Source organism: Ictidomys tridecemlineatus, chromosome 14, assembly GCF_052094955.1.
Source record: "Ictidomys tridecemlineatus isolate mIctTri1 chromosome 14, mIctTri1.hap1, whole genome shotgun sequence".
Taxonomy (NCBI): domain Eukaryota; kingdom Metazoa; phylum Chordata; class Mammalia; order Rodentia; family Sciuridae; genus Ictidomys; species Ictidomys tridecemlineatus.
The window spans coordinates 6,933,380-6,957,604 of NC_135490.1; the positions used below are offsets into that span (position 1 = coordinate 6,933,380).

Sequence of the window (24,225 nt, forward strand, 5' to 3'; positions counted from 1 at the left end):
CTAATATCAGAAAGCATCTGGCTAGATGAGTTGCGTGCGTAGCTTTCATCTTGCAGCTACCCGTTATAGAGGTCAGTCGAAATTATTTCCTTGACTGTCAAAACAGCTAGTAGAAATGGTTCAAAGTGACTTTCAAAAAATAAATTTCAAGCTGCAGGTAAATCAGTAATGATTTCTGAACCAGGTTCTCCATCCTGGCTCTCTTGCAAATTACGGCAATGTGCTTGCCGGTTACTCACTGCTGAGGTTGGTGAGGGGACGATGTTTGTAAAGCTTGTTGGTTTTCGTGGATGAAAGGTTTTTGATTAGTACAAATTATAAATTATTACCATTCATTAGAAAGGACAAACGGATTATTTCAGCTCCTAATGCATCTCTGACATCCGCGTGCTACTGCACAGGAGGAGGGTGGGGCAGCCCACATTCTCTTCACAGCACCACCACGGAACAAAACGACACTCCTCCACCTTGCACAGAACACTTCAGAGCAGTCTGAAAGACCTGAAAAGTAAGTCCCACATTTCTTTGTCCCTTTATCTAAAAAGCAGGGAAAATATAATTAGAAACGTGGCTAAGAAGCCTCACTATTGTGCTTGGTGATAAGCTTCAGATGCTTGGATCCCAGCTCGATAATGGCCGTGGTCTTGATCGGTGCCCCTGTACAAAGCAGGCTCCTGCTTCACAGACAGGGTGGGGTCAAGGTTTCTGGCACAGAGAACAAAGTACAGTTCCCCACAGAGGAGCCACTCCATAGAGCCCGGTCATTGTGCAGATTTGATACCATTTTCCCCTGTAGCACATGCCAGGAATTGTCCCTTAAAGACCGTTTCTTATCTCTAACACTTGCCTGAGGTGTGTGGTGTGCAGTGCTTGCTGCACTTGTATTGTTCAGGTCTCTGCTTCCGCAAAATCTTCAGAGTGGAAGCCATGTGTGCCCGCCACGTGTGCCCATGAGTGCTGCCCTGTTGTCAAGGTCGGTAGGCCCAGGCTGCCGTGCACCATCATCACTGAGGGGGGCTGTTGGAAGGTGATGTTTGTGTCTTCTCTACTTGTTTTGTTAAATCAACCCTTTTTAATAAATAAGTTAAACTTTGTTTTTCAACATTTCCAGTGGGGAAGTGCAGGGCAGAAGAGGTAAGGGGAAGAGGAGACAGAGAAAGAACTTGTACATACTGATTTAGAGTAAGTGATTTGGAGCTATTTTGACTTACTGGTGATTGCAGGAGAAAGTGCTTTTTACTTTGATTAATAAATGTTAGGGTTTGGATCTGGAACGTCCTCAAAGGCTTGTGCATTTAAAGGCTTGGTCCCCAGTGCCGCCATGTCCAGAGGCAGGCTTTCAGGAGTGTCTGCATCATGAGGGGTCTGACCTCTCAGTGGATTAGACTCTTGGGGGGTGACTCCTTTGAGTGGTCTACCGAAAGAGAGTGGGAACTGTATGCAGGTGGGGTGACTGGAGGGAGCAGGTCACTGGGGACACACCCTAGGGGACTGTACTTGTTCCTGGCCCCTTCTTCCTGCCCTCTGCTCCCAGCTCCAGAGTGGAGGTGGTGTCCTCTGCCACACCCTCTGCCAGGACGTTCTGCCTTGTCGTGGGCCCAGAGCAATGGAGCCAGCTGACCATGCACTGAGGCCTCTGAAACAGTGAGTAAAAATAATCTCTCCTCCCCAAGTTGTTACTGTCAGGTATTTTGTCACAGTGACAGAAAGCTGACTAACATAACAAATTTATAGAGATGAAATTCACATGCTTCTAATTCACCCCTTGAAAATGCACAGCTCAAGTGGCTTTCAGAATGTCCCCAGAGCTGGGCAACTATTACTGAGACAGGAGAGAAGAAACAGAAGGATAGGCCAAAAGAAGACAAAAAGGAGGACAGAGAAATAAACTTTCCACCTGACGTTCTGCAGACCTTTCCAGGCCTGGTACTCGCCAAGTCAGCTTTTCTTCCAGGCCTGGCACTCCCACGTTTCTGGGAAATCTGTAAGTCTTCGAGTTACTGGAAATTCACCCACTTGTTAAAGTTACCTTGTGCACTGTTAATTAGCCCACATAATAAACAGATTAAGCAAAGAGAGGTACGCTATTTAAAGAAACGTGTAATGTAGGGGATTTTCCAACATCGTCTACTGATCAGATAATGGAGACATGTCAGCCTAAGGATCCTGAGTATGAGCAGACCACCACAGACCATCCTGGGATCACCAGACTGATGTCATCCCCACACCTGCCCACATCACACCTCACCAAGCTCTCCTTTTACACGAACAACTTGAGAACCCCCAAAGCACCCCTCACCCTCTTGAATGGGTATTCCTTGCTTTCTTTAACCAATCTCTGCGTCTCTATTTGATACTTCCTTAAGTTCACTTCTGCAACATTTGTCAAGAGCACTACTTGTCCTGAGTTGAGGACTCCGTCTCTGGGAACTCCACGGACCTCCTTGGGCAACATCACCAGAGTCGGTTTTAAAGCATTGTCATCACTCCACCAGCCTCTCAAAACAGTGGGGAAAAGGAGTAACACTCCAGACACTTTCTACAAGTTGGTATAACTTAATATTAAAATCAGATGAGGACAGTATAAAAAAGAAAAATTGTAGGCCAATCTCATTAATGAACCAAGATGCAAACTCTACATCAAAATCAACAGCGAACTAAACCCAGCAATGCATTTAAAAGGTAAAGCCCAAGGTAATTCAGGTTCATCGGAAAAATGTAATCAAAATCATTACCAAGATTTTTTTCATGAAAGCTGATTCTAAAATGAATGGAAGAGCAAATGGCTGAAACGACCAAGACGTTCCTGAAATGCTAATGGAAAGACTGGTCTTACCAAATACATCACTGACAACTAAGACAGTGCTTTGACGCCACTATAGATACCAGAGCTAAGGAACAAAGCCAAGAGCCTTGAGAGAGACCTGGGCAAATATGAACACTAAGCATATGACAGAGACCCCACTGTAGATCTAGCAACTGACAATTCATCAAAATGAAAACAAGATTAGACCCCTACATAATAAAAATTAATTCTATTCATGTTAAAAAGCTTAATGTAAAAGATTAAACTCCTTTTGTCTTATAGAAGCCAACTAAAGGAATATTCCTTATTTGTGATCCTAGGTTAGCAAAGATACAAATCTAGGCAAGATACACAATATAAAACTATAAAGAAAAAGATTAATAAATTTAATCACTCTAAAATTAAGAACTTCTGCTCATCAAAAGACACAAAAAAAGAATTTTTAAAAAGAAAGCCACCAAAGATAAGAAAAATATCTGTTATCATGTTAAGTGTCAAAGAATACACTCCTTAATCAAGAAGAAAAAGCAAAAATCTAAATAGAATAATTAGCAACAGATATAAATAGGAATTTCACAGAAGAGAAACATGAATGGCCAAATACATATGAAAATTATTAGTAATCAAGAGAACGCAGATTAAAACCATAAAAGGCTGCCATTTTAAATCACAGAGTCAGCAAAAATAAATAAATAAATACATACATAAATACATAAATAAATAAATAAATAAAAATAACCTGAAATAGGGACATCCTAGCTTGGGAATCAAAAGCTGGGTGTACTCTATCATCCAAAACTCTAGGAGCTGAGAGACACATGTACCTAGGTGTTTGGAGGCATGAGCACGTGCACAAACAGCATAGTTTATGACAGAAAAGAATGGAAACAACCTAATGTCCATCTATGGAAAATAGAAAGATAAATGTTTATAGCCATTCAAGAACAGGCACTCAGCAGGGGGAAAAAAAGAAAGAAAGAAAAGTACATTAAAAGTACATTCCACCAGTACAGATGAATCTCAGGGACAAATGTTGAATGATAAAAATAATACACGAGAGAATGTATAGAGTAGAGCTCCACCTTGAAACTGGTTCAAACAGGCAAAACTAAAGACGTGGGGACGTGGCAGGACCACAAAGACAAGCAAAGGCCACTGAGTGCTCCATTCACATAGAGGCCACTTCTGGGAAGAAAGCAAGAGGCTGTGAGAATGGCGGACAAAGGCGGCACTGTTATGGGTAAAGTCCCAGCTTTTAAGTTGAGCAAAGGGCTCATTTTTTTTACTAAGTTTGCAATTTAAATTCACTTCATAATTCCTTTCATGAGTCAAATATGTAATTTCCTTTGAAGACAAATACCTATAATAGCCCTAGATGATCTTATCTCTTATATCTCTTCTGACAAAAGAAACGATGTGTGTTAGCCTTTATCTTTCATTTAAGAACAAGTCATTCCTAACACTCTGCCTGGGCATTTAATTATACGTACAAATACACAAATCAGCTGCTAGTTAGTCTACTGAGTTTTCTTGTGTTACACCTTTCCAATCTAGAACTAAAATGATCATTTTCATCACAGAGGCCACATCCAAACCTTTTCTCCCCATTCAATTAAGATTTATCCTTTAGAAGCTTTCCAAATGACAAAAGTTAAAGCATGGCTTGAAGGCTGCTCACTAATTCTCGGAAGTTCTTCTTTGCCAGGAAGCTAAATGTGACTGCCTTTTTCTGCAGCAAACCTGAAAATAAACTAGGAAACTAAGCCGCAGCAATGCCTTCATGGAAAGACTAGACTGATTGAAAACCAGGCCTTGAATAGGAGTGTGATGTTGGTGATGATGAGGTACTTCGGAGAACATTGCAACTCCTCTTCCTGCCTTTGGCCTGCTTCAGGCCAGGAAGCTTGGAGTGGGAGAGGGTGCGCTTGGTATGTGTGGATCTGGAGTATCTCCCAGCGCCTCCTGTTGAGAAGAGGGGCTGTCGGGAAGGGGTTAGATCATTAGATGAGGTTCTGACCTCATCCACTGATGGCCGAATGGACTCCTGGGAGGTGGGACCTTGCTGGGGTCATGCCCTGGAAGGGTCTGGCTTCTCTCCCACCCTTTGTACTCCCACCCCCACCTCTGTCTCTCTACCTCCCAGCTGCCGGGAGCAGAGCAGCTTTCCTCTACCACAGCTTCCCGCCATCTTGCCTCACCTAAGGCCCAGAGCAGTGGGACCAGCTGATTACATGGATAGAATCCTCCAAAACTGTGAGCCAAAATAAATCTTTCCTCCTCTCAGTTGCTACTGTCAAGTGCTTTGGTCACAGCAACAACAGCAAATTGACACCGTTGTCTCCCTCACTGTTTTATCCACTTTCTCTCTCCCTTTATCTCTCCAGGGCTGAGCCCAGAGTGAAATGTGAAAGCAGAGAGTCCAGGCTTATGTGGTGGGTGACACTTGTCAGCTGGTGTTAGGGGCTGAATTGTGTCCCCCTCCCCAATTTATCTGCTTAAGTCCTAACCCCCTAGGACCTCCGAATGAAAGTGGATTTAGACACAGGGTCTTCAAAGAGTCATTAACGCAGGCACTGATCAATATGGCTGGCGTTCACACAAGAGGAGACCAGGATACAGACACACAGAGGGATGGCATGTGAGGACACAGGGAGAAGCAGGTGGTGGGCCCCGAGGGGAGGTTTCAGAGAGCAGCAGCTCTGATGACACCTTGACTTGGGCTTCCGGCTTCCATGTCTATGAGAAGATCAGTCGCTGTGGCTTAAGCTGCTGAGACTGTGCCAACTGTCACGCAGCTTGGGCAGAACACTCATCTGGTATGCAGCGTCCCTCACAAGGTGGTAAACACACAATCAAAGCTTCTTTTCCTCCCTGCATGAGTTTGGGGGCTTCTGGTGGGAGGAAGGCTCCAGGAACTTCTGGCAGTTGTTCCCCTGAGGTGGTCAGGCCTGTCCTTTCTGCTCCAACTGGCTGCCCACAGCGTCCCTACCTGCTCTTCAGCCTCTGGGACTTCCAGCAACTACCCCATAGGTCTTCAGTCAGGACCCCTTTGCACACCCCCCATCAGTGGTTCTCTTGGGAGAGATACTTTTTTAAGTTCTCAGGGTGGCTCCACACCACACGGTCAACTCTAGAAGACACAACTCTGTCCCACACAGGTGGAAGCCCAGCCAGGCCCCGCCCAGCTGTGGTTCTCCTTCCAGGGTGCCAGGCCCTTCTTGCCACAGCCTTAGCCTTTATCCTTGCCAGGCAAGAGTGAGACACCAACCCTTCCATTCCCAAGCTCTGGGCGCACATGGTAAGTTCCACAGTTGCACTCCTTAAAGCCCCGCCGCTTGGCTTGAGGTAATGAGGCATCCTCTGCTTCACCCGTCTCCGTAGGTCTCGGGGGAAGATGCCTGATTCTCCAACAGCTCCTCAAAGAAACCTCCTCAGCACTTCCAACCCCTCTGTCTAATGCCGATTTAAAGGATTCTACAACTTCCGATGACCTATGCAACTGGCCTGAAGGTGCCCGAGGAAGGCTGAGCTTGGCACCTCCTCCTGGCTTCAGGCTCAGGGGTCTGCTGACTTCGGTGAACAGAACTTCTAGTTCCACCAGGCTTCCTGCTGCCCACCCACTAGGAGATATGAAGGGCTCTCTTGGTAGAAGTGACCGAGAGACTAGAACCAGACACACGCTCAGGAAAGGGCTGCTGGCTGCCTCCCTGTGTGTCCCCACCCTCTGCAGTCTCAGTTGCACTTCAGTCCAGCTGGACGGTTGTCCCAGAGCTGTTCCCATTTCCCAGTTCACAAGGTGGAACGACTGGCCTGGGACTCACTGGGGGACGAGCCCTGGGATCCGGCCTTCTTGAGGAACTGGAGGTGGTGAACTCTGAAGCCCGGGTACTAAGGTCTGAGCACATGCGCTGGTCTCCAGTGAGGGACCGAGCTGGGTCACGCAGAGACTCAGGAAGACGGAAGGCAACTGAGGTTGTTTGTCATCTTTTTGAGCTATTTTTAAATATGCTTTAGCATCTGTGGGGAATTATCCAATGCCACCAGATGACATGTATGCTGTTTGCCTCATGATTTGACCCCATTTTCCTTTCCAGCCAGTCCTTCCCTTCACTTTCCTCAGGGGTCACCCTCTCCTGACACTGTTCCTCACAAGTGCCAGACTTCAATCCGGCTTCCTCCTCCCCATCTGCCCTGCCCCTGGTGACACCTTCCAAACTCCAGCCAGGAATCACCTTTCACTACTCCAAAGATCTCCACCTAAATCTGTCTTGGAGACCTCAGCATTTTCTACCTTAAACCTGAATTATCTGCTCTCCTCAATGAAGAGCTTCTTGAATTACAATAATTATATTTTATGGACCATTGTCCCTTCATTAGCACCACACTGACAAGTAAGCCATTTGATAAACAAGGAAAGAATATCAGTGACAGAAAAGACTGACAAAGAAGGTTAAGTCATACGCTTGACTCATAGGTTTGATTTCACAGTCATTTTGCAGTAAAACAAAGTCATGATTATTACATTTTTTCAGAAAGTGAAAATATGTTTAGAAACATTTTAAAAATCTGCAAGTCCCCATGAGCAAATCGTATCTTTATATCAAACCTATCGTAACAAATAAGATAAATTATATCATCATAAGGCAGCACTTTCTTTTGTGAGCCTGGTATTTACTAATTTATTTTTTTTAGTTTTGCTTTGTTTTTTAACTTTTGTACAGCAATGGGTAGGATGTCTAAAGGCCTACACAACTCTTCACTTACTCCTCTTGGAAGGTCTCAGAAAGCAAACTTTTGTATCCAAATTGATGTTTCACATCACAATCCTATTGCATTTTAAAATTTTTATTTTTTATGGAGAGTGGTTTTAGTCACATATCTTCAAATGAAACTTTAGTTTGTATGTGTATAAAAAGAAAAGTATACCGAATGAACACGTCTGGGGTGTTACTCACCCAACACCATGATCATGACGTGATCATCTAAATATGCACTTAAATCAGCATCTTGTATGTTCTCTAAGCACTTCCAACACTGGGTCAGGCCAGCACTCTTGGCTATCCACCCAACAGCTATGCCCACACACGTTTTCCTTGCTTATAGGGTACCCCTTCAGTTTGGGCAGTCGGGAATGCTGAGCAGGCAGGGACCTCCAGTGTATCACGGAAGTCTTGACTGTTCTCTTATTGGTCATTAGATTCCCCTTTTCAGAGTTTGGTTTAGACACGGCCATGTGAAACAATTTCAGCCAATAGATAGATATAAGGACATGCCTTTTGGAGGACTTTCAGGAAATTCATCTCCCCCTCACCAAAGGAAACAAAAAATGGAGAGTGAATCTTCTTTTCCTTGCAATGGATATTGATGTTGGGAACTTGGTGCATAAAACCGTGGCAGCCGTCCAGAGCCAGCAAGGGACACTGCCAAAGCTGGGAATGGCGGAGTAGCAAGATAGAAACTGAATTCTTGACTTTTTTTTTTTTTTTTTTTTTTTGCTATTGAATTAACTACCCTCCTTTGGATCTGAATTAACTACCCTTCTCTGGATTTCTTGACCTTTGGTTATGTTAAAAAAAAAAAAAAGGATATATTCCTATCCTTAAGCCAATTTTAGTTGCAATTTCTGTTACTTAGAGCCAAAAGTATTCTAAATAATCTACATATTAGATTTCATTAAATCCTCACATCAGTGATATAAAGCAAGAATTTCTTTTCTTTCTTTTTTTTTAATAAAAAAGAAGCAAATAAAATAGTAAAAAATTTAAATGGCTGTACCAAAGTCACATGCCTATAAATGGCACTGCTGGATCTGAAACCAGGTCTGATTTCAAATTTGGTGTTTCTTCCAATGAAACTCAAGGGCACACATAAAAAGCCTACAAATCACACGATGTCCTCAACAATTCACAGGCCACCAGGTCATCTTGGGAACAGAGTTGCTGCGGGGGCAAGAGCTGCTTCTATCAAAGACTCAGACTGAGACTGAATCACTTAACATTTCCCAATTATCAGATGCACAGTCTTCATCTATAATTCCAAGCAAGAAAATTCAAGACAAACAGATGAATATATTAAGTGTCTCTTCTTGAGCGCAATTATTTGGCACTGTGTGAATACAACACACCAGATATTACCTGGTTCTTGAGGAATTCCTTCCCCTGACAATCTGAGCCATAAATATTGAAAACAGCTAAAGAAGCACACTTGGGATTACATCAGAAGTGGCATACATGACACCAGTGATGGCACCAGTTGTTTCACTGGCATGGGACTAAAGAGTAGTGTGGATCCTGCAAAAAGATGTCAGATGTCACTTAGTAAACTGTTAATATAATTTTTTATTATAAAAAAAGGCAATTTTATACATTCAACCTTGCTAGGCCTGGGATGCCTAGAAAGCAGGTAAAAAAAAAAAACGCACACATGCACACACATATTTGAACTAATGGGAGTGTGGGAGATGTAAACCAGCCACAGAAATCAGAGGAGGGGTGCTGAGGTAGGAGAACTTGTGCAGAAGGGAGAAGAGCACCCAGGATATTGCACATGAACCCATAGGATCAGGAAGAGTCACCCTAAAGAGGAGGTGCCTCACCTGAGTTCTCAGTAGGAATCAGCTTTGCTATTAATTTCGTAAACCTCTGAGAATTGTATTTCTAAATGGATGCTCATACTTTCCCCTATTGTCACCCATGTCATGTGTCTGGACAGCCAGCTGCTTCATATTAATTAATGCACTTAGCAGACTGCAGTAGCTACACAGAAGATCTGCAGTGCATGCCTCCATCATCACCCCATCCATCAAGGCAAGAATCATTATCTTTCAGTAATGAAGAGACAGAGGTTCCGACAGATACCTAACATAGTCATTCAGTAGTAGAGCCTAGAAAAAATTAGGCAGGAAATAAGAAGAAAACAATAGTGGGATCCCCATAGAATCAATGACCTGTTCTTTGTAAAAATAACTCAACCACAAAGGGAAAAATAATTTCTTTGCACTGTGAGGCAAAAATCTCCTCTGACTACTGAGCACGCTCAAGGAGACCACCATTGCTGCCTGTCTGAACCACCCCAATGGTGCCCGTAAGCCTGCAGCTCCACTAAACTTCAAGGACCACGACAAAAGTGAAATTAGCCAGATGGAGTTTGGAGATGTCTTGTTCCTTCCTTGTCTCAAGGTGCCCATTAGACACCTTTAACAGTGCCACAAAGCTCTGTGCCCACGAACGAGCCACATTAGCATGATCTTCCAGGAGCTGCTGTGTCACTTGGTGAGGGAGGGGGCACAAACAACTTGGAAATCGCAGCAGACTCTGCCAGCTCTTCCCCCATGTCGACTTCCTTTTCCAGAAGCCCAGCTTCACCCCACTTCTGGCTTCCCTGGCTATTCGTGTGGCCATCTGATTGAGTTTCTGCCCTATTTTGACCAAGACTATGAGATCTTTGTCTTTCAAATTTATTTTTATTGACAAGTAAAATTTGAAGACCTTTGTGGTATATAGCATGATGCTTTGAGACATGTATACATTATAGACTGGTTAAATCAAGCTAATGAGCAAATAAATAGATTGCCTTACATACTTATGAGTTCTTAATGCAAAAAAATACATGCCAGTAAGTAGCCAAAGACCTATCAATGATATGGCCCTCCACTTCTAGAAAGACAACAAGTAGCTGAGAGTGTATGCAATGGTACTGAGATGAGGCCCTTTGACTCACAGAAATTAGTATGTTTGACCTAATATCAGTAAGCCTGGTCTCATGTTATGCCTTCTGTCAAGGGACAAAGCAAGAAGACAACACTGGCATCAGACTCAGCAAATTACCCTTATCAATACAATAAGAAAGCACAGACATTGAACCAAAGAGTAGTAGGACCAGAAAAGGCTGGAGAAACTTTCTTCCTCAATCTCCCGATAAGGAAATTGAGATAAAGAAACTTTGGCCAGAGAGGTTGAATGATCTTCCTGAGGTCATTCTCTGAGCTCTTGTGAGAGAACGTGGAGTAAGTTTGGGGATGCTAACTCTGGGACCTGTGTTCTTTGGCTCTGACAGCATGGAGGGAAAATCAAACTTAACCTCAGAAACAGACCTGTACATATGCTTTCATTAGCTAAATGATGCTAAGGAGAAAGAGATGAGACTTAAAATTATTACCATCTTAAATTTGCTAGGAGGCATTTTGTAAGACCAATTTCATTGAGTTTAAAAATTATTAAAGATATCTTTAAAACATTGTCCTAATTTCTCACAATAATCCATTGCTGTTATTAATAACAACCTAGGCCTCAAGTAATGAGGTAATACTTTCTTATTTAGAAAAGCTAACAGATTATTTATAATCATCATAATGGTAATACACTTTCAATTACAGAGGGAAAAAAAAATCAAATCCCTTTTAATTTTATCTTTCTTAACCCTGAAGGATATTTCTTCCAGATTTCATCAGCTGATACAATTCAGATTTTTTAAAGTCCTTTCTTTATTACTTAAAGGGAGCTGTAAGTCAAATGTAGACCTCCGGAGGGTGGGACAGAGGGGAGAAGGAGGGAGAGTTCATTTGCTTATTAGGTTTTCATAAAACTGGAGGATAAGCAGCAGATCTGCGTCTCCCGGCTGAAGCCTCCTACTAGTTGCTGCTGAAACGTTGGAGCCGTTTCCTGGAGACAAACTGCAATCACCCTGACGGGGTCCTCGCGCAGACACGCGTGCCGCTCGGGCTGATGAGCTGTTATTACTAAAGGAAGAGATGGCTACGAATTAAAGCAAGCCCTGCTTAATCACATTAATCCAAAGCCAGTCAAAGGCTTCAATTTTCGAAATAATTTCGGGCTTAATGCCTTGGAGATGGGCAGCCCGCTCCATTGAGGCAGCAGCTGGTCCAATTTAAGCTGCATTGTGCGGCCGGAATTGTCAGGTCCTCACAGAAACAAGGAAGCCTGACAGTTTTCAGGACGAACCAAAACTGCTGAGACAAAGGAAATCGCAAGAAACTGAAAGGCCCGAAACCATCACCGCGGCCCCCGTGGGGCGATTAGCGGGCTCCCGGCTCCGGGCGCCGGCGTCCTGCGCTCACTGCGCCTGCGCGCCCGCCGCAGCTGCGGCTCCGAGCGAGCCCCGCCCCCGGCCCGCGGCGGCTCAGGCCTCCAAGACCAGGGCCGCCGGCGCGGAGGGCCCCCACGCGCCGCAGGGCCGCCCAGGCGCAGGCGCGCGGCGGCCTCCAGTGAACACTGGCAAGTGCCGGGCGGCAGAAGGGGCTCAGCCCCAAGTGCCAGACGACAGACAGGCTTTCAGCGGTGGGTCTGGACTCTCACGAGCAATTACCCCATGATTATGCGATAAAGCGGGGGGGGGGGGGGGGGGGGGCAGAAAGGAACAAAACAAGTTTCATCAGCCGGAATTTCCAGGCCCAGAGGCGCAGTGGCGGCTCAACTTGGGGCGGTTCGCTTTCTCCCCTGGGCCCCGCTCTAAGAGTCCGCCGAGGTTGCAGCTCGGGCCCCGGAACCTGGGAGCGAGGACCGTGTCCACCCCCGCACACCCCGCGGCCTGCACGCCACCCACGTCGCCACCGGGTCCCGCAGCCCCAACCCCAGCGTCCCGCGTCCTCACACGTGGCCGGCACACCGCCGCCCAGACGCCAGGGTCCAAATGTCCCCCTCCCGCGGTTCCCAGGACGTGACTCATCTCACACTCAACAAGGAGGAGACCCTGCAGAGGACATGCTGTCCACCACTTCGTTTCTGTGTAGAACTTCAGTTCTTGAAGATTCTCATGTCAGAAAAGAACACATTCATGACCCACTTGAATCAAAGTGTGAAAGATGATATGTCAAGAACTATGTAATGTTTTGAACAACCAACAATAAAAATTAAAGAAAAAAAGAGACAAAAAAAAAAAAAGAACACATTCATTTCAAACAGTAAAATCATGCCACCAACCGGCTTGAACTAGGACCACCAAGCCAGGGCCTAAAGACCTGTGGACCCAACGCAGCTCTCTGCTTAGACAGTTGTGGGTCTTGTTCCTTCAGAGGTGAGGATGGTCATATGTGGTTTCAATTACGTTCTTTACTTTTATTCCTCCTGTCATTTTGGCATATTATGAGAAAATTTTAGGAAAAGGATACCTGGAATATAGAAGACAGCAAACAAAAATTACTCTAATATTTAAGCTAAATAAAATAATGCATATGTAATATCTTTGATTAATTCTAATATTAACATTATAGTCATTGAAAGCCAATCCATAAACATAGGCTCAAATAATATGAATTGTAACTGAGTGAAATAACTTTACTGAGTCTTAGTGCAACACAAGAGGGTGACTGGATGGATGATGCAGAGACATAAATGGGTAGGTAGGCATTAAACGCACCTCCTTCAGTAACGGAGAAAAGTCCACAGCTTCTCCAGACTGGAATGGACCTTGGGGGTCAACAGCATATGCTCCTGGCCTGGTAAGCTCCCACAACTCAAGAGACAGCCACTTTAGCTTCTGCTTCATCAGTCTCAGTGTCAGATGATGGAGACATCTGGAGATACGTATGCAGTTCCTCCTGGTTTGCCAAAATCAGCCTCCCTATCACTTTTCCTTGGCTTGTTCCCTCTGAGTAACACATGCCTAATGATTTTCTCCCTCATGTGGCAGTTCTTCAAGTATCTGGAAACAGCTAACATGTTCCCCTCTCCCACTGCATGTACATGAGCCTTTGACCAGCACTTGGCATTTAACTCTAATAGCATGCTGCGAGGTTTCTGGACTTACTAGGTGTGCCAGTTAGTAATGCTCTGTGATAATGGAAGTAAGCCTTGGAGTAGTCTTTGCCAGATGGCTTTACCTTCATTAAGCTGTGGCAGTAGGAGGCACTGGAGGGACACAAGAAGAGGAAGGGCTTCCTGCTTCTGGTTCAAGGGGCTTTCTTCCTCAGACTCCTGCAGAGTACAGCTCTCTCCAGGGCTGACCTCCTGTAAATGACTTCCCTATTAGGGTAACTGCTACCTCATCTACAGATAGGAAGCTACCAACTCCACCGGGCAGCTCCAGAACCTACTGCAAGTCCCCAGTTCTCTTTATCAGATTCTGCTTCAAATATTTTGAATAGTTTATTTTTCCTGCAAACGAACCCTAATATACATAGTACAGACGCTCCTCAACTTATGAGGAGTTTACATCCTGAGACACAAATAGTTAGGTTGCAAATATAATTAGCAATGCATTTATTATACTTTAATATTCCCAACATCACTTCTCTGCAACTCAACATGCTACAGAGCATTAGTGGTTTTCCCTTGTAATTGTGTGGCTCACAGCACATATTTACTGCCCCACTGCTGCCTAGCATCATGTGCAAGAGTACGGTGGCACATATCACTAGCCAAAGAAAAGATCAAACTTCAAATTTTTAACTACAGTTTCTACTGAAATATTACCTTCCCATCATCATAAAGTTTTAAAAATTGCATGTGGAGCAATTTGAAGCCTATATTTATCTACTTTGGTTGAGACTATATTTACATGGTTACAATGATAAAAACTTTTCTATCAACTTATTGAAAACCTTTCATATACTTATGTAAGAAGAATAAGAAGAGATGACATAGTGGGTGATTGGGAGGTAGCATAAGAAACTTAAGTTCCTTCTAGAACTCATAAATAAATTCAGCAGAGTAGCAGGATATAAAATTAATACCCATAAATCAGTTATGTTCCCCATATATTAGTGATGATTCAATTGAAAGAGAAATTAGGAAAATTATACCATCATAATGGCCCCCCAAAATATTTGGGGATCAATCTAACAAAAGAGGTAAAAGATCTCTGTAATCAAAACTACAGAACACTAAGGAAAGAAATTGAAGAAGACCTTAGATGGAAAGATGTACCATGTTCATGGATAGGCAGAATTAATATTATCAAAATGGCCATACTACCAAAGTGCTATACAAATTTAATGCAATTCCTATTAAGGCTCTGATGATGCTCTTCATAGAAATAGAAAAAGCAGTCATGAAATTCATTTGGAAAAATAAGTGACCCAGAATTGCCAAAGCAATTCTCAGAAAAGTGAAGCAGGAGGCATCACAATACAAGAGCTTAAATTACATGACAGAGATATAGTAACAAAAACAGCATGGTATTGGCACCAAGAGTACAGAAGAGAAGACAAAGAGAAAAACCTACATGAATATAGTTATCTCATATTAGACAGAGGTGTCATAAATATACATTGAGGAAAAGACAGCCTCTTCAACAAATGGTGCTGGGAAAACTATAAATTGATATGTAACATCTATCTCTCACCCTGCCCCAAACTCAACTCAAAGTGGATCAAGGACCTAGGAATTAGACCAGAGACTAGAAAAGTAGCCTAAATCTCCATCATATCAGTTTCCTCAACACAAGAAGCAAAATCAAGAATTGATAAATGGGATGGTATCAAACTAAAAAGCTCTTCACATCAAAGGAAACCAATCAAGAACATGAAGAGAGATCCTATAGAATGGGAGAAAATCTTTTCACCTGCACCTCAGGTAGAACATCAATCTCCAGGATATATAAATAACTCAAAAAACTTAATACCCCCCAAAAACCAAATAACCCAATCGATAAATGGGCAAAAGAACTGAAGAGACACTTCACAGAAGAAATACAATTGGTCAACAAATATATGAAAAAAAATGTCTAACATCTCTAGCAATTAGAAAAATACAAATTAAAACTACACTGAGCCGGGCGTGGTAGTGCACTCCATGCCTGTAATCCCAGTCGCTCAGGAGGCTGAGACAGGAAAATCAAAAGCTCAAAGCCAACCTCTGCAAAAGTGAGGTGATAAACAACTCAGTGAGACCCTGTCTCTAAATAAAATAGAAAATAGGGATGGGGTTGTGGCTCAGTGGTCAAGTGCCCCTCTTCAATACCCAGTACAAAAAAAAAAAAAATACACTAAGATTTCATCTCATTCCAGTCAGAATGTCAATTATCCAGAATACAAGTAACAATAAATGTGAGGATGTGGGGGAAAGGTACACTCATATGTTGCTGGAGGAAATGCAAAATTGGTGCAACTGCTCTGGAAAGAAGTCTGGAAACTCCTCAGAACACTTGGAATGGAACCACCATTTGACTCAGTTATCCCACCCCTCCCCATATACCCAAAGGACTTAAAATCAGCATACTAGAGTGATGTGGCCCCATCAATGTTTATAACAGCTCAATTCATAATAGCTAAGTTATGGAACCAACCTAGGTGTCCTTCAACAGATGAATGAATAAAGAAAATGTGGTATATATGTACAATAGAATATTGCTACTCAGCCACAAAGAAGAATGAAATATGGCATTTGCCAGGAAATGGATGGAACTAGAGACAATCATACTAAGTGAAATAAGCCAATCCAAGAAAACCAAATGTCAAATGTTCTCTCTGATATGCAGATGCTAACACCATCTAGGGAGGGGGTGGGGAGAGGGAGGAATGGAGGGTCACCAGACTGGACAGGGGTGGGAGGCGGAAATGAGAAAGACAGTAGACTTGGACATAACTTTTCTATGTTCATATATGAATACATGACCAATGTAACTCCATATCATGTACAACCACAAAAATGGGAAGTTATACTCCATGTATGTATTGTATGTCAAAATATACTCTACTGTCATGTATAACTAAAAAGAACAAAAGAAAAAAGAAAGTTAAGTTTCTATAACTGAGGTTTACAATATTATTATCATAAAACTTACATGACCTTTACTACATACTAAGCCCTTTACATATAGTATCTCATTAATCCTTTAGAAACATTGTGAGACAGGATAACAACATTTGCCCCACTTTGAAAAGATAAAAAATGAGGTACAATAAAATAAAATACCTTGTCCAACATGGTACAACTATCCATGATGGAAGCAATTAATGTCTAAAATGGGTGAATTGAGAGTGAAGTTATGTAGGTTAGTACAAGACGAAGAAGACTTTGGGGAGCAGGTTTAAAGATAGGGAAGAATCAAAAAGAGGAATACTGCGTTCATTTTAAATGCTAATTGATGTTTAATCATGTGCATATAAAGTTTGATAAGATAATTTATTCATTATAACTTAGACTAAAACAAACTTCAAGCAGATTTTACTGGGTGATAACTTAATCATTCCTGTAATCTCACATCTGTATGTGAATTGTCTTTAAGGATGAACTTGGTAACTTTATTTCGCCTTTGCTGGATCTCCATTTTAGTAGTGCATGCTCCTTCATGATTACCCTTATTGGTCCTGAAACCCATCCTCTTCTCATGGTCATATTTAACTTATGGAGTTTCTCCTAAATGTTTTGCAGACATAATCACTCTCCATTCATTTCCTCATTCAACAGAATTACTCCTACCTGTTCTATGCTAGACCCTAGTTTAGTCTTCTATGATTAAAGAGGAGCGAGACAAAACCTGTGCATGAAGAAATGCACAGCCTAGGGGCTGGGGCTGTAGCTCAGGGACAGAGTGCTTGCCTAGCACACATGAAGCACTGGGTTCAATCCTTAGCATCATATAAAAATTAAAACCAATACAAATAAAGCATGCTGTCCATCTTCAAATTAAAAAAAAAAAGAAAAAGAAATGTACAGCCTAGAATAAAACATGTCTATGTAGTATAGGCATTTGGAGGCTTCAGTGTACAAGGTCAATATGTGGCTGGTCTTAGATGGTTAATTTTATGCATGAACTTGACTGTGCTATGGGGTTCCCAGGTGTTTGATCAAATATTATTCTGGATAAGAGTAACATTAGCATCAGGAATAAATCAGATTGTGGTGGGCTTTGATCAGTCAGTTGAAGGCCTGAGTGAACAAAAAGTTCAAGGAAGAGGGGATGACTGCTGCAGCTGCCTGCCTGAGTCGGGAAACCGATTTCTGCCTCTGCCTCTGAACCCTCATGAAATCACCAGCAGATCTCAGGGTCTGCAGCACTTAGATCAGAACCACACCAGCTGCTCTCCTAGGTGTCCAGCTAGGATCTCAGGACCTGCTAGCCTGTGAGCTAATCCTCACCATTAATCTCTCCCCCTCTTCACACATATGTATTGGGTACACATATCTGTGTAAATACACATGTTCACATATGTATGTATATGTGCACAGCATCCTGTTGGTCTGTTTCTCTGGAGAAAAACAACACACTGGTTAGTGCAACGAGCTTTCAGAGTACAAAGTGAAGGAAATCATTCCAGATAGAGGAGACCAGCGTCCGTGAAGTTCTTCAGACATGAAGCGACCCAGCACCCGTAGATGGAGAGTCAAAGAGACTAAAGGTGGAAAAAGAGCTAAATTGGAGGTTTTAGAAAAAGAATCCCCATGGAAATTAAATAATTCATTTAATGGAATTCCTGGTGAACTGCTGTATATAAAAGAAACAGTTCCTTTTGTAATGCAAATATACTGACTGTTAAATTTGAAATTTTAATGGAGATAAAATCACCTTTAATTGAGTTTATGAGCAGGTGTTTCCCAGCATGTAAAATGCACAGTAAACTATGCCTAAAATTATGTGCCTATCTACAGTGTGCATAACTCCTAGAAAGACGGTTGCAAAGAATTTTTCCTATGGAAGTTTCCAAACATACATAAAAGCAACCTAAGGGCAACATCAGCCCCATCTGCCGCCCCCTCCAGAGGCAGCGATCATGGGCATCTTACAGCGCCTGCCTTGTCTCCCTTCCTTCTTCTTCCTCTCTCCTCTATTTTGTAGTATTTTAAAGCAAACCTTTCACATCATTTCACCCCTTGATAGATTTTCATATATAATTGATATACATTTCATATATAATTGAAAATAAGGATTACAATTATTTCACACATATTTAAAATAAGGAAATTTCCATACAGAATTCAGACCCCGTGAACACACCCAACACTATTATCAGTCATTCCTTAGCACATCTAACTCCTGCTTTATATTCAAGTTTCCCTGACTACTGTCCAGAAACAGTCTTCTAGAGTTGTTGTTGTTGTTTTCCCCATTTCCACCCCGGGGCCTCACGAGGTCTTTGCTTGGTACCTCTCTTACATGCATCTGAGAAAGCCGCCTTAAAACAGGTGCTCACACATTTAAGAAACCAGGCCCTGTGCTCAGCATGCCACCTTGTAGGTTTCCTGCTGTTTCTGTGTGCCTGGTCTCTCTGTCCTCTGGCTTCCTGTATGCTGATGTCCCCATATTTAGGCTAGACTGTTTCAGCAAGATTCCCTCCTAGGTGGCAGGGTCTGCTCCACCTCGCCTGCCCAGGAGCCCACGATGTGGGTCTGTTCTTCACGCAACGTGATGCTCTGTTTTTCTGTATCATAGACCAGCCACTTGATAGTGATGCTGTTTAGTGATGCTAAGACCAATCGGTGGGCCCAGGCGATGACGGCCATCCTACTTGTCCCCAGCAGCATTTACTCAGATGGCTTCAACAGGATGAACGACACCTGGGAAAACGATTTCATTCAGGGTTTCCAAACAGTGATTTGTCTAGTTCTATGATTATTTCTACATTAATAGTCAAATAGGGATCTAAAATCATATGAAACAGGAGCCACATATGATTGACATACGATAAACTGCACATGTTTAAAAAATGTGCAAAGTGAGAAGTTTTAACATAGGTACTTTCCCTAGATCATGAACGTGAAGGCCCATCTTCCAAATGTTTTCTCATTCTTCTTGGAGCTCTTCCCTCTCACCCCTCACTGGCCCTGTGCCCAGGCCCATACTACCACAGCTATCACTATAGCTTGCTTTGTATTTTCTAGAGTTTTTGTGAATTGAATAATATAGCATGTGCTTTTGTTTACATTTTTAACATAAAAACTATTTGAGCATAAATAATCTGAAATCCATACCTTCTGTTGTATCAGTGGTTTATTCCCATTTATTGCTGACTTGTGTTCCACTGTCTGGACATGCCACAATTTGTTTATAATTTCACCTGTTGATGGGCATGTGGGTTGTTTCTACTTTGGGATTATTACGAAGAAAGGTGCTATAAGCATTCCTGAGTACTTCTTTTATGTAAACATAGTTTTCATTTCTCTTTGGTAAATGCCCAGAAGTGGTAAATGTATATTAAATTTTACAAAATATTTAAACAGTTCTCCAAAATGGGAGTACTATTTTATTCCCACCATCAATGTATAAGAGTTCCAGTTGATCCAGATGTTCATTCTCACCCTGCATTCACAGTATTTTTAAATTAGCCATTCTAATAGATTACAGTAGTATCCCATGTGGTTTTGATTTGCATGTCTCTAATGACTGATGACACTGAGCATTTTTAACAATTCTTAGGTGCCATCTCTAGGTCTTCCTTGGTGACACGTCTACTTAGATATTTTGCCTACTTTCCAAAAGTTGTTTATTTCCTTATTATTGAATTTTGAGAGTTCTTCATATAAAAACTTTTATTCTTCTACGTGATATAAAAAGAGAGAACTCATAAATGAGCCTAAAGTTATTTACTGCCAAAACAAAAATGTGCACCAGGCAGCTGGGTGTTTGAAATAAAAGAAAGCCCTGTTCCAGGATGGAACGAGATTCCTGCCAAGTCCGTGTTTCTGTGTGCTACAGCCGGGTGTGGGGAGGTGCCTGGCTCTCCACCATGCTGGGTGCCCAGATCCTCCTGCACGTGCCCACACCACAATCCCTTCAGCCTGGCTTTGATTTTCCTTCTTTTGAAGAAAACCCCAAAAGTGTAGAATCAAAGCATTCCTCAGTTCTTTCTAGAGTCACATGAATGAGCTGGTGACACATGTCATGTCTGTGCTTCACATAACTCCTCATGAAATCAAACATCTCCAAGGCGCACAGCCTCCTCCAGCATCCCACACGAACCTTGGAACTATGGTTGCTCTAACGTGGCCTCAGGAGTTAGACAGCTCCTTGTGCTGTCCCCTTCTTCCTCTAGCTATCTACATGACAGTCCTCTGGGACTGGCATCCAACAACCCGTCATCAATCTGCAAAACTCTATTTCACTTTATAATTAAAGTTGGATTAAAATTTCTATGACATGAATAAGACAATTAGTAAATTACAGATTTTTTTTTCTGTTTCTTCAAAAGAAGACAAAGTTTCTATGGAAAATGAATAGAAATAAGGCTCCCATCAAAGGGTGTGGTGCCTTTCTTTATGCACAAGTATGCAGCTCTGTGTTTTATCTTAAAGCAAACTAGCTATGGACAGGCAGAACTTTATTTTATTTACTCAAAATAGAATCTGGCATATAAATCAATCTTTCAAAGACAATTACCTAACAAAACAAATTTCCTGATAATACTGCACTAAGGAAAGACTGAACCCCCATGTGGAACTTGACTAAGTCACTTCCATAGTACAGAATCTTCTTCCTTCACTATCTAAACAACACAGCACGCCCACATCATCCTCTCTGATGCTCATGATATATCCTCAAGGCAGAGGAGAGCAGGCAAAAACATCCAGGTTGATGCAAGCTCTCTGCCCCCGAAGGCCATGGCCCCAACACTGTGCTCCTGGCTCCCTGCAAGGAGCACTTCACTGCCTCCCACACTAGCACGTGCATTATCCAGCCAGGAAGCTCCAGAACTCAGTGCTCTCCCTACCCTTACAAAGCCATCAGTCATGAACATTACCGTGGTTGGGTTGTTTTTCTTTTTAATAAATTGGCCTATATCATGACATAGTTCGGATTCTAAGTTCTGTTTCTTTAAGAAATTCCTTCAAGCCTTTATTTTTACCACTGAAGAATAGTCTACAAAGGGATCTCTTACAATGAAACCATTTAAATGATTCAGAAAACCAAGAATGGCTGCTCTGTGGTATCACAATTGTTTGGATGAATTCTGTTCTTGCCCATTATCTGCACACAACGTGTGGGCCAACTGCATTCTGTGGTAACAATGTATCTCCGTTGGCCAGAACTCTGTTTCCAGCTGCCAGCGCAGGCTCGGAAGCATTCAAACCTGGAGACAATGACCGGCCAGCCGGGAGGAAGCAGCACCTGCATGAAGGTGTGCGGGCTGCCTTATCTACTCAAACCATCACGTTCCCTCTGCACCTTCTCCAGAAAAGTAAAAATTAGGGTCCCAGGAGGTGGAAAGGTTAATACTGTAAAGCTGTGTTTTAATGGCAAGAAGTGAAATTTGACCTGAATTCCAGGACAACGTGAAGTAATTCTCTTTGATGGGGTAGATCTGTCAGGTGTATGCAGACCCACTTAATTGGCCCATGTGGTCCACTAAGGAAGTCAGGCTATAGTCTTACTCAAAGGAACCTTGGCTCAGAGCCATGTTACAATTCGATGGTGGTTCAATTCCATTTGACCTGAATGCTTTTGAAGCCCGGGTTATTGGTTTTAAATGCTTTTTGGTGCAGAATTTGTTTGTACATCTACTTAATCATCTGGTAGCAATTTACTGAGATCTTACTATGTACTGTATGTTCAAAATGATGGGGAGGATGGAGACAAATGTTGATTGGGAGTGAGTCAGAAAGACATGGATGTGGTGTGAACTGGCGCAGGGAGGTCCTGGCCCAACCACAGGAGGAGAGGGAAGACGCGCAGATGAGTACTGGCCAGAACCAAGGAAGACAGTCTCTCCTCGCCTCTTTCATTTGTTTTATTTTATTTTATTTTATTTTTTTTAAAGAGAGAGTGAGAGAGGAGAGAGAGAGAGAGAGAGAATTTTTAATATTTATTTTTTAGTTCTCGGCGGACACAACATCTTTGTTGGTATGTGGTGCTGAGGATCAAACCCGGGTCGCACGCATGCCAGGCGAGCGCGCTACCGCTTGAGCCACATCCCCAGCCCTCTTTCATTTGTTTTAGAAATCATTTTTCAGCAACATATTTTCCACTCTTGAATGCCAAATAAAATTGATCTTTATTTGATGAGAATAAAGTATCCCGATTTTGTTTGAAAACGAATAAATTAAGTGTGTGTTATAGTTAGCACGGTGTGCAGCAGCTCTACACACACACACACATACACACACACCCCTGCCTCCTCCCTTAGACCACGCATTCTTTAGCACTAAGACTGCCCACTCATCGTCATAGTCATTCACTGCTTTTCATTCATCAAGGGTTACTAAAGGGCAGTAGGGTACAAAGGTAACTGAGAGGTCTGGCCTGAAGAGACACCTATTCTAGCAGGGACAGAAAGGATCACTGGCTTATAGTGAGTGCCAGAGGAACAGAGTGTGGTCTGGAGACTGGGAGAGGAAGGGCCCTTGGAGGAGGCCAGACCAGTATTCTTGGTGCAAAGGAATGGTGCAAGTCGTGTGTGTGAAGGGTGGAGGAGCGCCTGGCCTCAGCCCAGGATGAGGAGTGCTGCACCTGTCCGCAGCCCAGTTGCACAGTGTACCCATAAAGCTGTGCTCCTCTCTTGGAAGATAAGGAAGTAGGGTTGGGAGAAGCTGAGAGACTCGCTCCTGGTCCTTCAGGGGTAAAAGCAACTGTAAAGATGCAAACTCTGATCTGCTGAGTCCAATTCAAATTTCCACATAACTCTACTGCTTTCTAGAAAGCAAGCATAGCCCTGAGGCCAGGAGCACAGGGGGACCCACAGGAATTCCCAGGGGTGAACTGAGAAGCTCCGGTCCCAGGTAACAGCAGCACAGAATCTGTCAATCCGGTGTGCTAGAAATGCCCCCTGCTCTTTTTGTTACAAGGACAAGCACTGGAAAAAACAAAAAAGATATGCCTACATCGCTCCATTCTCTTTCTAAAGTTTACTCTTTCCCTGTCAATGAGCTGCTCCCTTCGGGCCCAGCAGCCTCCCCCTCCCACTGGGTCTGCACAATAAGAACCCAGAGAAACTTCTCTTGGCCGGTCTTATGAATGGCAGAGAGTGCTCCACATTGTTTGGGAGAGCCGTCCAGAGACATAATTACATGATTAAATGCTGTGTCCTCTCCAGGAAATCTAAAGTACCATAATTACCTCAACCGGGAGGGGTGGGGGGTAAACACACGCAATCACTGCTGCCAACGAGGTACATGCTGGAGCCCCAGACTGCGAGGGTCCCCAGTAAAAAGGAAGAGGCACGCTTCCTATTCCATCTATGTTCATATCAAGAAATATAACAAACCATAATCAAGAATATAATCAAGAATATAACAAAACACTGATTGCCCTTAATGACCTTATTATTCTTTCATTAAACGTATTATAAAAACTGGGCAATGTATGTTAGCGGTGTACTGAGTGCGCGTGTATAATGTAGGCTGACCTTTGCATTTTACTGGGACAGGATGGATAGAAGATGCCTGCCCCTATCTAGGTGAAGAGACCACAGGCTTTTTACTATAGTGTGCTGGGTCCAAAGACTCGCACCATATTAAAAACATTAGTCCAAAATGTGCAGAGACCCTAAATGAATCTTAACCTAATAAACTTCTTGAGAAAAAAAATGG

General features: G+C 42.9%; 1 protein-coding gene and 1 long non-coding RNA gene across 8 annotated transcripts in view; one reads left to right on the forward strand and one right to left on the reverse strand.

The window, feature by feature from the left end:
• Positions 1 to 24,225, reverse strand: part of Msra (methionine sulfoxide reductase A) — a 326,527-nt gene that overhangs the window by 120,413 nt on the left and 181,889 nt on the right. The window lies entirely within an intron of this gene.
• Positions 317 to 8,298, forward strand: LOC144370258 (uncharacterized). Of its 2 annotated transcripts, XR_013430153.1 has the most exons (4): positions 317 to 508; positions 868 to 973; positions 1,535 to 6,104; positions 6,188 to 8,298. It is a non-coding gene; the product is annotated as an uncharacterized LOC144370258 (long non-coding RNA). The 2 variants fall into 2 exon arrangements; XR_013430152.1 differs by having other exon boundaries at positions 868 to 6,104.